Raw genomic sequence first — 10,494 nt, 5'->3', positions numbered from 1 at the left:
CCATAAAGTCACTGAACATTTCAATCTAGACAGTCTATCTGGCGCCAATATTCTGCTTTTTGGCAGTGTTGAATGGAGGCAGTGGTTTCAGGAACAAAGCAGCATCGTATTTTGTGCTGTTTCCTACTGACGTCAAGAGTATATGCGGTTCAGCCAGTGTTTGATCTTCAGCATCACTTGGCCTGGTGGCACATCTGTAAACATCAGCCTGCTCACTGGGGCTCATGCCACTGCGCCCGAGCTGAGGTGTGCGGGTGCCATCTTCCTTCTTCGCAGTGAGAAACTATTTTGTTTCCTGTGTGTGCTCTTTACCGCTTTTGACTTTATGGATTACACCCAAATGTCACTGTCTTTAGCATTTCTGCTATGTATCAGTGCTGGTTCTGTGTTATGTAGTGGCACATTATCACCTTACAAATAGATTTTTTTGCAGGCTTACTAACTGTGCTCCACTGTACAGTGTTCACATTCTTCAAGGACAGCTCAAAAGCTGGATTTGCACTTTGACTCCACATACACCAGCTGTAGACCGCATCTTGAGGCGCAATTGGAACGCATAAGCGGTTTAGTGGACCACGGCAAACTCTCAGGGAGAGAAGTCTTGTATCGTGGAGGAGGGTGGGGGGGGGGGGGTGGGGGGGAGATGACAAGTATCCCCTATCTCGTCACCAATTGTAGTGTAACAGATCACACCACATACAGAGCTTTGGTTGGCACATCTTTATTCTTCAGCATGTAATCGTTAACTGAATGCACTGTGTCACAAACTTTATTGATCCCCACCAAGCCACACCTGCCATATTACGTAATACTTGTAAGGAGTCTGCTGAGGACCACTAGAGTCCTCACACAAACACAAGACACAACAGCAACCACTGATACTGAGAAGAATTTCGTCTGGAATTGTAGGTCTCCTTGTTTCATTTCTTGCAGTACCCACCCATTTCTCTCAAAAGGATGCATAACACATCAAACATGGTCACATGCTACTCATCAGCTTCAGAATAGTTACATGCACTCCCAATGGTGAGTTTATTTTACCATTGCAGGTCAATGCAGTCAAAGATGATATGGGCTGGGAGCACCAGTGTGTAAAAGGATATCCAAAAACCATCAATAAAGCAGGGGGGAGAGGGGGTGGCAATCTCAGACCTATGACTCTTTTTAGCTGTGCAATTACAACATGTGACAACCTAATTTGAACCGAAAGACAATGCACACACTTGTATGGATCACCACATTTAGGAGCCTTTTTACAAAGGTTCTTTTTAACATTCCTAAATATATGGCAGGCTAGGGGCAACACGATAGACTGCACTGAAAATGAGGTCAACAAGGCTGATGTGCACTGATCAACATTTTAGCCCACTGTCCCCTTTATTTGGGACTGTATTTGTATGTAGGGTATTAAGAGAGACAGTATTCAGGTGCTTAAAATGGACTGCGATAAACTCAATGCTGCAATAAACTCAATGTGTGTCCTGTTTGTTCCCTGACAGGATGTTTGTCTATAAGAAGGTAAAGATATGAATAGGCAAGACTTATAAAGTTGGCACGGTATGTTAATCCTCTAAATGCCCTGAATTCAGACTCTGTCCTCAGTTATCCGCAGGTGGCCGTCAAAAGCATGCGATACCCATCTATAGAGTACTACAGCAGGTTATTGTTGTACAAGCAATTTCTGCCAAAGAAAATTGTCCAGCATTTTGGGGTGTAAGATTAGAGATACAAAATGTGCTGTTCCTTTTGACAGAAAGTGGGTGATCTCTCTAAATGTCAGATACCAATTGATGAATTACAAGCTGAGAATGCAGAGCTATATTACAATTTATCTCTTTGGATAGATGAAACCCTGAAGCTAACCTTAAATGTGCAAACTACATATGCAATGAAGCAAACTTTCTGCATCTCATGTGGGGTCAAACAGACCAAGGTAATTTTTACTGTAAGATCATTGGTGAAATAAATGATCTTAATGTCTCCATTGTACTAGATCCCATGACTATTCTTTTATCACAGCCCCTCAAGCTACTTTGGGCTCAAGCTAAGTGTGCTGGGCTGGCTCTGGTGATAATCAAGATGCCCACAGAACTGCATCAGATCAGAAGGGTACCTCTATACTTCTGTGGGTTGATAAGGACACTTTTTCAACTATAATGAAAAAGAATGTTACAGATCACCGACCTATCCTGAGCAATGCCTTAAGGATATCTATGAAGAGTTTTGTACTTGTCACGAAAGAGGTTGTGGCGCGTGAGTATGCTGTAGTGCTATAGCAAGGACAATAATGGATCTCAGATGTTTGATTGACCAAGCCCTGAGTGCACATGAGTGGTCTGGGAATTGGGGGAGTCAGTGTTGATTGCAAGCCATGGAATATTCTTTACCATTGGCTGGAGATACCCATAGTGTCATTTTGTGATGATTTAAAATGTACATAGATTTGAGCCACTCATGGCCTGGCTGCCTGCATAACAAAATGTCAAATAATATTTATAAAAACGCCCCCCAAAAACATGAATATTTTTATTTTAGGCAAAGAGGTTACCCTCTTCTCTTCAAACATATTTGTTAGGGGAAGAACAGAATGGCAAATGGTTCTTTGATCACACTATATTTCCAAGAACATTTCATAACTGCTATAGGGTGTCACATCTCTAGATTGAGTATGCCTGGTCCATACGTTCTGTGCCTTATCTGACAATGCATTTATTGTGAACCTACAAAATGCCAACCTATCACCAACCGACCATTTTTCTTCCATTTCTAAGGGACCATGTAATCAGTTTGCGGTCTATGTGAAAGTAGAACATATGCTGACAAAGGGAAAGCAACAATACAACTACATGATCGAGGTGCAGAGAAATGATGGATTTCAAGTTATTAGGCTTGCAAAGAAGGTGGCGAAGCAACTGGTGAAAAGAGATATATCAGAGAGAACATGAAAATGTGATAAGTATTTTGGTATGAAAAAACAAGGCTTTAAAAAATTATTCTTCTAAGGGTACAAGCAGTTGGAGTTCAGGGGTGGATATTGCTGCCTTGATATAACCGATGTCAAGTAAATTAACTACAGCAAATAGAACGTATAATGATGCACACCTCAAATCCCAAGGTGTTTGAGCCGCTGTGGTTAGTCAAAAATCCTACATTAAAAGAGTGATGTAAAAAACCAGGGACAAGTGCAATAGGCAGAAAAGAAATGAGCATGCAAGCAATTGATCCAAGAACATGTCCAATACCTGTGCTCGTGGTGAATATGCTCGTGGTGAATATTCAGTTACTTCGAAAATGCACCTTATACTGAAAACAATTTAAGGGTAAAGGGGTGTTTGGTTGTGCAAGTACCTTGGAGATGTTGTTCTACCGGTGTTTAATCACAGAATCAGTTCCCCAAGTAGTGGCGTTAAATGTGGGAGGTTGCATGGTAAAGACACTGATGGACTTCACCAATCACACTGGTCTTGCAGTCTGCAAACAATAATCCATTGGTTGGTGTATTCAGCTCCATTCCTTCTGAATCTTACCCAGGAGTTTAATGTGTGAAGTTCATTAGAATATTTATGTATTTTGAAACCATAGGATCCATTAATGACAGATTGTTTGTTGCTCAGATATGGATCAAAATTCTTCAGTGTACAGTGTGGGAAGATTGTACTAGCAGAGTTTTCATGAGAAAGTTGTCCAAGGTGAGCAAAATGTTGACAGTATTCCTGCAACACACACATCAAGAACAACTGGAGACATAATTCAAAGGCTTGGATGCTGAAGATCAGATTGAGGTGACTGAAGCTTCATAAAGGGTAGCTGTGATAGTTGTAGCTAGTAAGGCAGATGGGTCAAAATATATATATCTTGAAAAAACATTAAGGTTGGATAGGCATGCTTTCCCCAATACTATAGAGGAGCTAATAATGCTGGGTCAGAGAAATGGTGTTTAACATTAGATCAGTTCTCTGTTGATTGTAGCTAGATTCAACCTAAGTCACATACATACCATATATCCATTAGTAGAGGGAAGTTAAATTCTGCTAGTCGATGGGTCCTTCCATAAATATAAGCTGCTAGACCTTTATTGGGGCCTCGATATACAACCTTAATGGACCATTGGGGCTATTCTTGATAGGGCATCTGGACAAAACAATGACCCACACACAGAAGTCTAGGAATGTCCTTCCAAATGTGATTGCTAAATTAGGATAGAAAGATACTTACTTACAGCCAGGTCCTATTATCATTCAAAACATCAGTTTACTTTTTTACATGCACGTAAAAACCCTAATTTTGCCTACTTGTGATCTTTCCTGTTTGAAGCACAAAATACACCCCATGACGATGGAGATATCCATTCATCTCCACATGAGGGCTGCGATTTTATAGTGGCGGGCTTTGATAAGCCACTTTTTAAGAAGACTACCTTTCCATTTAAGATTAGATTTTATCAATTAGACAGTATTACCCCAAAAGTAGTTTGAGTCATATTAAAAGCATTTGTTAAAGATAAGGTAACCAGTTTGCTCCTTCATCTAAGGTCAAGGAATCACAAAGACACCATCATGATCCAAGACAAAAGTGACTTTCATACAGTGTACATATCATTTCTCAATTGAAATGTCATAAAATAGTGGCAATTAAGGGGCAACTCAAGTAGAAACATAACGGGCCATATTACGATGTCGGTCGGAGTTGCCTCCGAACGACAGCCTCTCGGTGTGGGAACCGACCGAGCGTAGGTCAGCAGTTCCGAACATTGGATTACAATTTGACCGGAAACCGCCCGTGGCATAAGCTCCCATAGAGAAATGGGAGTTTGTGTGAATCCCTGCACTGTGGCAAGCAGCTCACAGTGTAGGGATTTTCAAGAGGGCACCATAGGTGCCCCCAGGCCCACAAACATAGGCCACGGAGGGATGGGGGTCCTGCTAGGGGCCCCCAAAGTAGCTTTCCGACAGCCTTTCCATGTCAGAAAGCCCGATATGGAAAGGCTGTCAGAAATAGAAATCATAATCCCAAGGGTGGAAACGCCGCCCATAAGGGATTATGGTTGGTATCGGACTGGCCGACGGGCTGGTTGAGCCTGTCGGAACACAGTCAGATTAACCGGCTGGTTTACACCCGACCCCCGACATTGAAATTTGGCGATCGGACTGTAAACCTACGGTGTCGGTCAGTTAGCCTCCGACGAGCGGTCGGAGGCTTACCAACCAACATCATAATGAGGCCCAACATGTCAGAACAATACCATCGGAATAATAGATCCCCTATAAAAGTAAGCAAAGCTTACTTATAATTCATCTCCTCAAATTTGTCTAGAGGAAGTACTATTGCTTTTAGAGACGGAAGTCTCCTGGGATGAAATCTTTGATACTATCTGATAGATTATAAGCTCCAAAGCAACTCAACCTGATGGCATTTTAATACATTTTAAAGCCATATTTTGTACTACTGTGGCATCTCTGCTGCAGCAGGTGATCAAGACCAGAACACAGCCCTCCGTTTTGAATTTGCCACTATTTTCAAGTCAAACAAATCAACCAAAAAAAAGCTGTTTGTGAGTTCCTTTCCTCTGTAGATCTGCCATGTGGACCACTCATAATCCACTCTGAAATCGTTCTGTATCACTGCCCCCACAACATTAAATGTCCACATTGGGAGCATCTAGAGTCCATTCACAGTTCATCAGTCATTATTTGATGACCTGGACACCATACCAAAAACCTGTATAGAGAGCAATTCAACAACAGATACTAAAATTAACTCAAGGTAAATCAATCATTTCCCACAATTACCTTTTTCTGGCAGTTTATGCAGTCTGAACAAAAGTTTTCATGTTTTTGTGCATCTGGAGCTCCATCACCCATTTCACATAGATGAAAAAGCACGCACTCCTCTGGAAATGGCAAAAATCGAAAGCACCTTAACTCCTGCTCTACCCAACAACGTTTTGCTTGTGCCATCAACAATCTTCTCTTCTAGCCACTCAAGTGGCTTTCTTTGCTCCTGAATATTACTCCTCAAAGTTCACAAACTTTAGATCCACCTTGGATTGCTCTTTTCAGCCCTGCTCATTGTCGTATTGCCTACTTTAAAACCTCACTAATAGAACAAAGCTATCTGTTCTCTCTGTCCTAAGTACCCCATTGAACATATTCCCTATACCTCAATAATTCTAACCCATTCTATGCTACAACAGATCCTTTAAACCCATAAATCATCAACTGTCTTGACCTCTTATCACATCTACTATCTTGTCTGGCATCACTCAACTACTCTGCCAGCACTGGTACCTACCATTAATGTTTCAAATCTGCACTTGTCCCAGCTTTACTGAAGAAATCCACAGCCAAAACCACCAGCCCAGCGAACTATTACCTAATCCCACAAAGCCTCTTCACTTCTAGAATCTTGGAGAATCTTAACTTCAACCACTTTACCAAACGTATATGTATGTATATGATATTTACAAGGTGTAAACATAGCCACATTTCTTGCAACTCATAATATAAATAATCCCCTTCAATAAGGATTTCCAAAATTAAATTGCACTGTACTGTAACTCAAGCCCTAAAGTAAATATAACTTGTGCTCATGAATAGTCAATGATGTCAATGCAGATGTTACAGTCATTTTATCAATGATGTCATCAAACAAGTCATGAGTGATGAAATATGTGAGGCCATAAACAGTGCATGGTGAGGGCAGGAGCTATACTTACTTATGGCTTGGGTTACAGTTACTTTAAATAACTATAACTTGTTAATTTCAGTGGTTTTGTTACTTTAAGACGGTATGTTTTAACTGGCAGTTTCATCCAACAAGAACGTCCTTTTAACCTTTGTTTTTTCAGTCAATTTATTTTAAATGTAAAGTAAGATATAATTACAATTCCAAACTATAACTTCCCTTTAACCTTTGTTTTTTTCAGTGAATTTTAGGGCTTTCTTTAACGTAAAGCAATATTTTATTACCATACAGATCACCTAACCCCACGCAGTGCACGTCCTTTGGCCTAAGCCCGTTGTGGGATTGGCTGCAAGGTCTGTCCTACCGCTAGAAAGGCAATCAACCCCGTGCGCGGCCTTTGGTCATGCCCGTCATGGGATTGGCCGTATGGCCTGGCTGCTTCCAGTCACTTGCTGGCAACCAACCCCAGGGCCGCTCACAGCCTTTGGTATTGCACAGCGTGGGGTTGACCATGGGCCAGGCCCTGTGACCAACCTCCGCTGGTGCCCAATTCCCCCCGTGGTGCAAAAGCAACATGCTGCACAGGTGGGGGTTGTGCGAAAAGCTTGGCACTTAAACTCTCACAGGTGCATGTGGTTGAATATAAGGGGTATCATTTTTAAGTAAGGAAGAGCTACTGACTTTGGCAAAGGTTAGTTAATCAAATTATAAAAGTGGGTCTATTGGCTTTATGAAGGGGTCAAAATATCATCATTTATTAAGCACATGCATTGCCTTTGTAAAAATGTTGAGCTTAATATCTTGTTATGGCTAACATTAACATTATGTTCATCAATTCTAGCCAACTGCACTGTTGCACTTTTTGCCTAAGGTTACCTCCTAGCTCACCAACACGTTTTTGCATTTTCACATCTTTGATTGCAAGCGGCTAATCAAGTTTCAGTTCCTGAGCCATCCTACAGGTTACTGCTAGATATCGATGTTGTGGTCCAGTTGTCTGGCCAACAACATAGATATAAATGTGGGTGCTGCGCATCCTCTCGGTCTTTCACAGGATCAGAGTGGTCAATGCAGGTTGAATACAATGGGGGAGACTGATATTATTGCTCATCTTAAGTTTTGGCTGTTTGTACTTTATGCCTTAGAATATATTGGGGGAGATGTTTTTACATTATTTTATTAAATCCTAGCCAATTGCACTTTTAGCCTTTGATTACCTCCTTAGCTTGCTAGCACTTTTTGCGATTCTTTGAGTGCGGGGGCCAGTCACAATCCTACCTAGCCTTGTTATACTAGTTTACAGATCCCTTTCTCTTTCCGCCGAGGGTCGCCATTTGGGAAGATTACTGCTAGATATCAATGCTGCGGTCCAGTTGTCTGACCAACAATGCAGATATAAACATGGACTCGACACGCCAAAAGGAAGCCCTTATGCACCCTCCATACCTGGATGATGCCAGACACCAGAACCCTTGGTCAAGTTGGGACTAACTCCCAAGGAACAAATCTCTTAAACTCATGCCAAGCTGATTGCACTAAATTCCGGACCTGGTTAATATTTTAATTGCTGTACCTGCACCCCCATGGATACTGTAGGACCATTTGCTTGCCACGGCTGTTAGTTGTGCACGATACACACCATTTCAGTTATGGATGATGCAGGAATTGGCCTTGTATGTAGGATGCAAAAACAACAGTTGATGGACAGAATGCAGAACAATGTCATACATTCACCCCAGTACAGAGATCTGGGCCTATATCCATCGTTTTTTTGCTCACCATGCCATTCCAGATTGAATCCAGCTATAGGCAAATCAGTCCTGACCCTGTGCCTCATGGGAACAGTCCAGCCCGAACTGCCAAGCCAGGTCCTCCCTGGACAGGAAACAAGCATCCTAGGACCTAGCGGAGTGAGCTAAAGAATGATGATGGATTTAACCCAGATCATTTGACTGGGGGTGAGTGCTTGCAATGTTCAACACTCAGTCCATCATCCCCTTTGGTTTTGCTTTGTTCGCCCTATTATTTACCAACCTCGACTCTTTTACTGTGGATTCAATAACAATTATTTTGGCTGGATCACAACCTTATAAAAAGGGTTTGTTTGATATGAATTTTCATTCCACTTCACCTTCAAAGCCTAGCATCTCCAAGATCAGAATATGGAAGAACAACTCCATAACTAACCAGGCCGAGGAGCTGCAGCTGACCAATAGTAGTATGAGGTCCAATGTTAATGAGGCCACCTCTTAATTTATATCAGCCATGGAAAAGGTTGTCATCATTGTACCTTTGAAAATGAGCAAACAAATGAGTAGTTCTACTACCACCAAATTGTACTCCTCTAGAGAGAAGTTGGTGGAAATAAACAGCTATGGCCGATAAACTTAAATTTAAGGCAAGGTTCAATAGTTCTCATCAGGCCAGTCAGAAATATTTTTTTTCAAGTATTTAAAAAAAAGGAAAAACTATTTTAGGGACATTTTTAAATTGATGAAAGAAATGACCCATCCTACAGTGTTTGGACAGTCTGGCATCCTCATCCTTCCATTGCAATATCGCACACTACTTTAGAGAAACAACTGACAACATTTACTCAGTTTTTGCCCTCAACCCAGTCTTGAACCCTTTCCAACAAAAATGGATAAGCCATAGCCAAGTGTGAAGCTTTTAAATCACTCACAACTTTAACAGTCGAGTAAGCCATGGCTAAGGTTAAATCTGGATCGCTTAGAGATCCTTGCCCTCACTATGTTTTCTCACCCAATGCCGCACTATTGAGTCCTCATATTGGAGACTTGTTTAATGACTCCCTCAGTTCAGTGCAGTTCCCAGACGATTGTAAATATGCCCTGGTGCTCCTATTACTGATGAGACTATGGCAGATCCACTGAATTTAACAGTTCTCGAGAAATTGAGTAACATTCAGTTGAACCAATATTTAGAGAACAATCTTCTTGATGTCTCACAAGCAGTGTTTAGGACATCTCACAGCGTTGAAACATCAGCTTAACTTTAGTTGAGGGAAAGTCAGCAGCCCTCATGCTTCCCGACATTTTTACAGCCTCTGACACTGTGTCTCATGTTATTCTAATAAAACAACTACATGAGGTGGCTTTTGTATTCAAAAGCTCTGAGGTGGCTCTGACCCCTTCTGTCAGGTAGAACACAATCCATCCACTTTCCTCCATCCAAGTTTGATTCTGTATCAGTAACATGTGGCGTCCAGCATAGCTCCCACACCCTCTCCCCTAGTCTGATGCTTGTTATCTACATGTTACGTTGGCAGCCATTGAGAGAGCAAAGGGCTTTGACAGTCTCTTACATAGATGATACTCAATTGTGGAAAATGTTACGGTCACAAGAAGTGAACTGGTGGACTGTCTGTAATCGGTCACCTCGAGGATGCAAGATAATTGTCTGAAATTGAACGGTGACAAGACTGAGGTGATTTCTGTTTGAGAAGGCAAAGTCTGGGTTGAAAATAGGTGACCCCAATCACTTGGCCCGGCTCCAACTCCCAAGCAATCACCCAGAAATCTGGGAATCATTGTGGATAATCTTTCAATGAAAGATCAGACACCTACTTTATGCAAAACCTGTTCTTCCATCTTAAATCTTCTTCACAGGATCTTCAGCTGGTTTCCTGCTCATTGTCGAAAAAAGTTTGCCCAGGCACTGATCATTACTCGCCTGAATTATGGAAATGCTTGCTATGTGGGCATCGCAGACTATTTATTCTCATGTTTACAAACTACTCAAAATACTGCAGCTCATTTAATGTGCAAACTACTAGCAGATCACCTTCTT

This window comes from Triturus cristatus, chromosome 3_2 (genome assembly GCF_964204655.1).
Source record: "Triturus cristatus chromosome 3_2, aTriCri1.1, whole genome shotgun sequence".
Classification (NCBI taxonomy): domain Eukaryota; kingdom Metazoa; phylum Chordata; class Amphibia; order Caudata; family Salamandridae; genus Triturus; species Triturus cristatus.
This window is presented reverse-complemented; position numbering follows the sequence as displayed.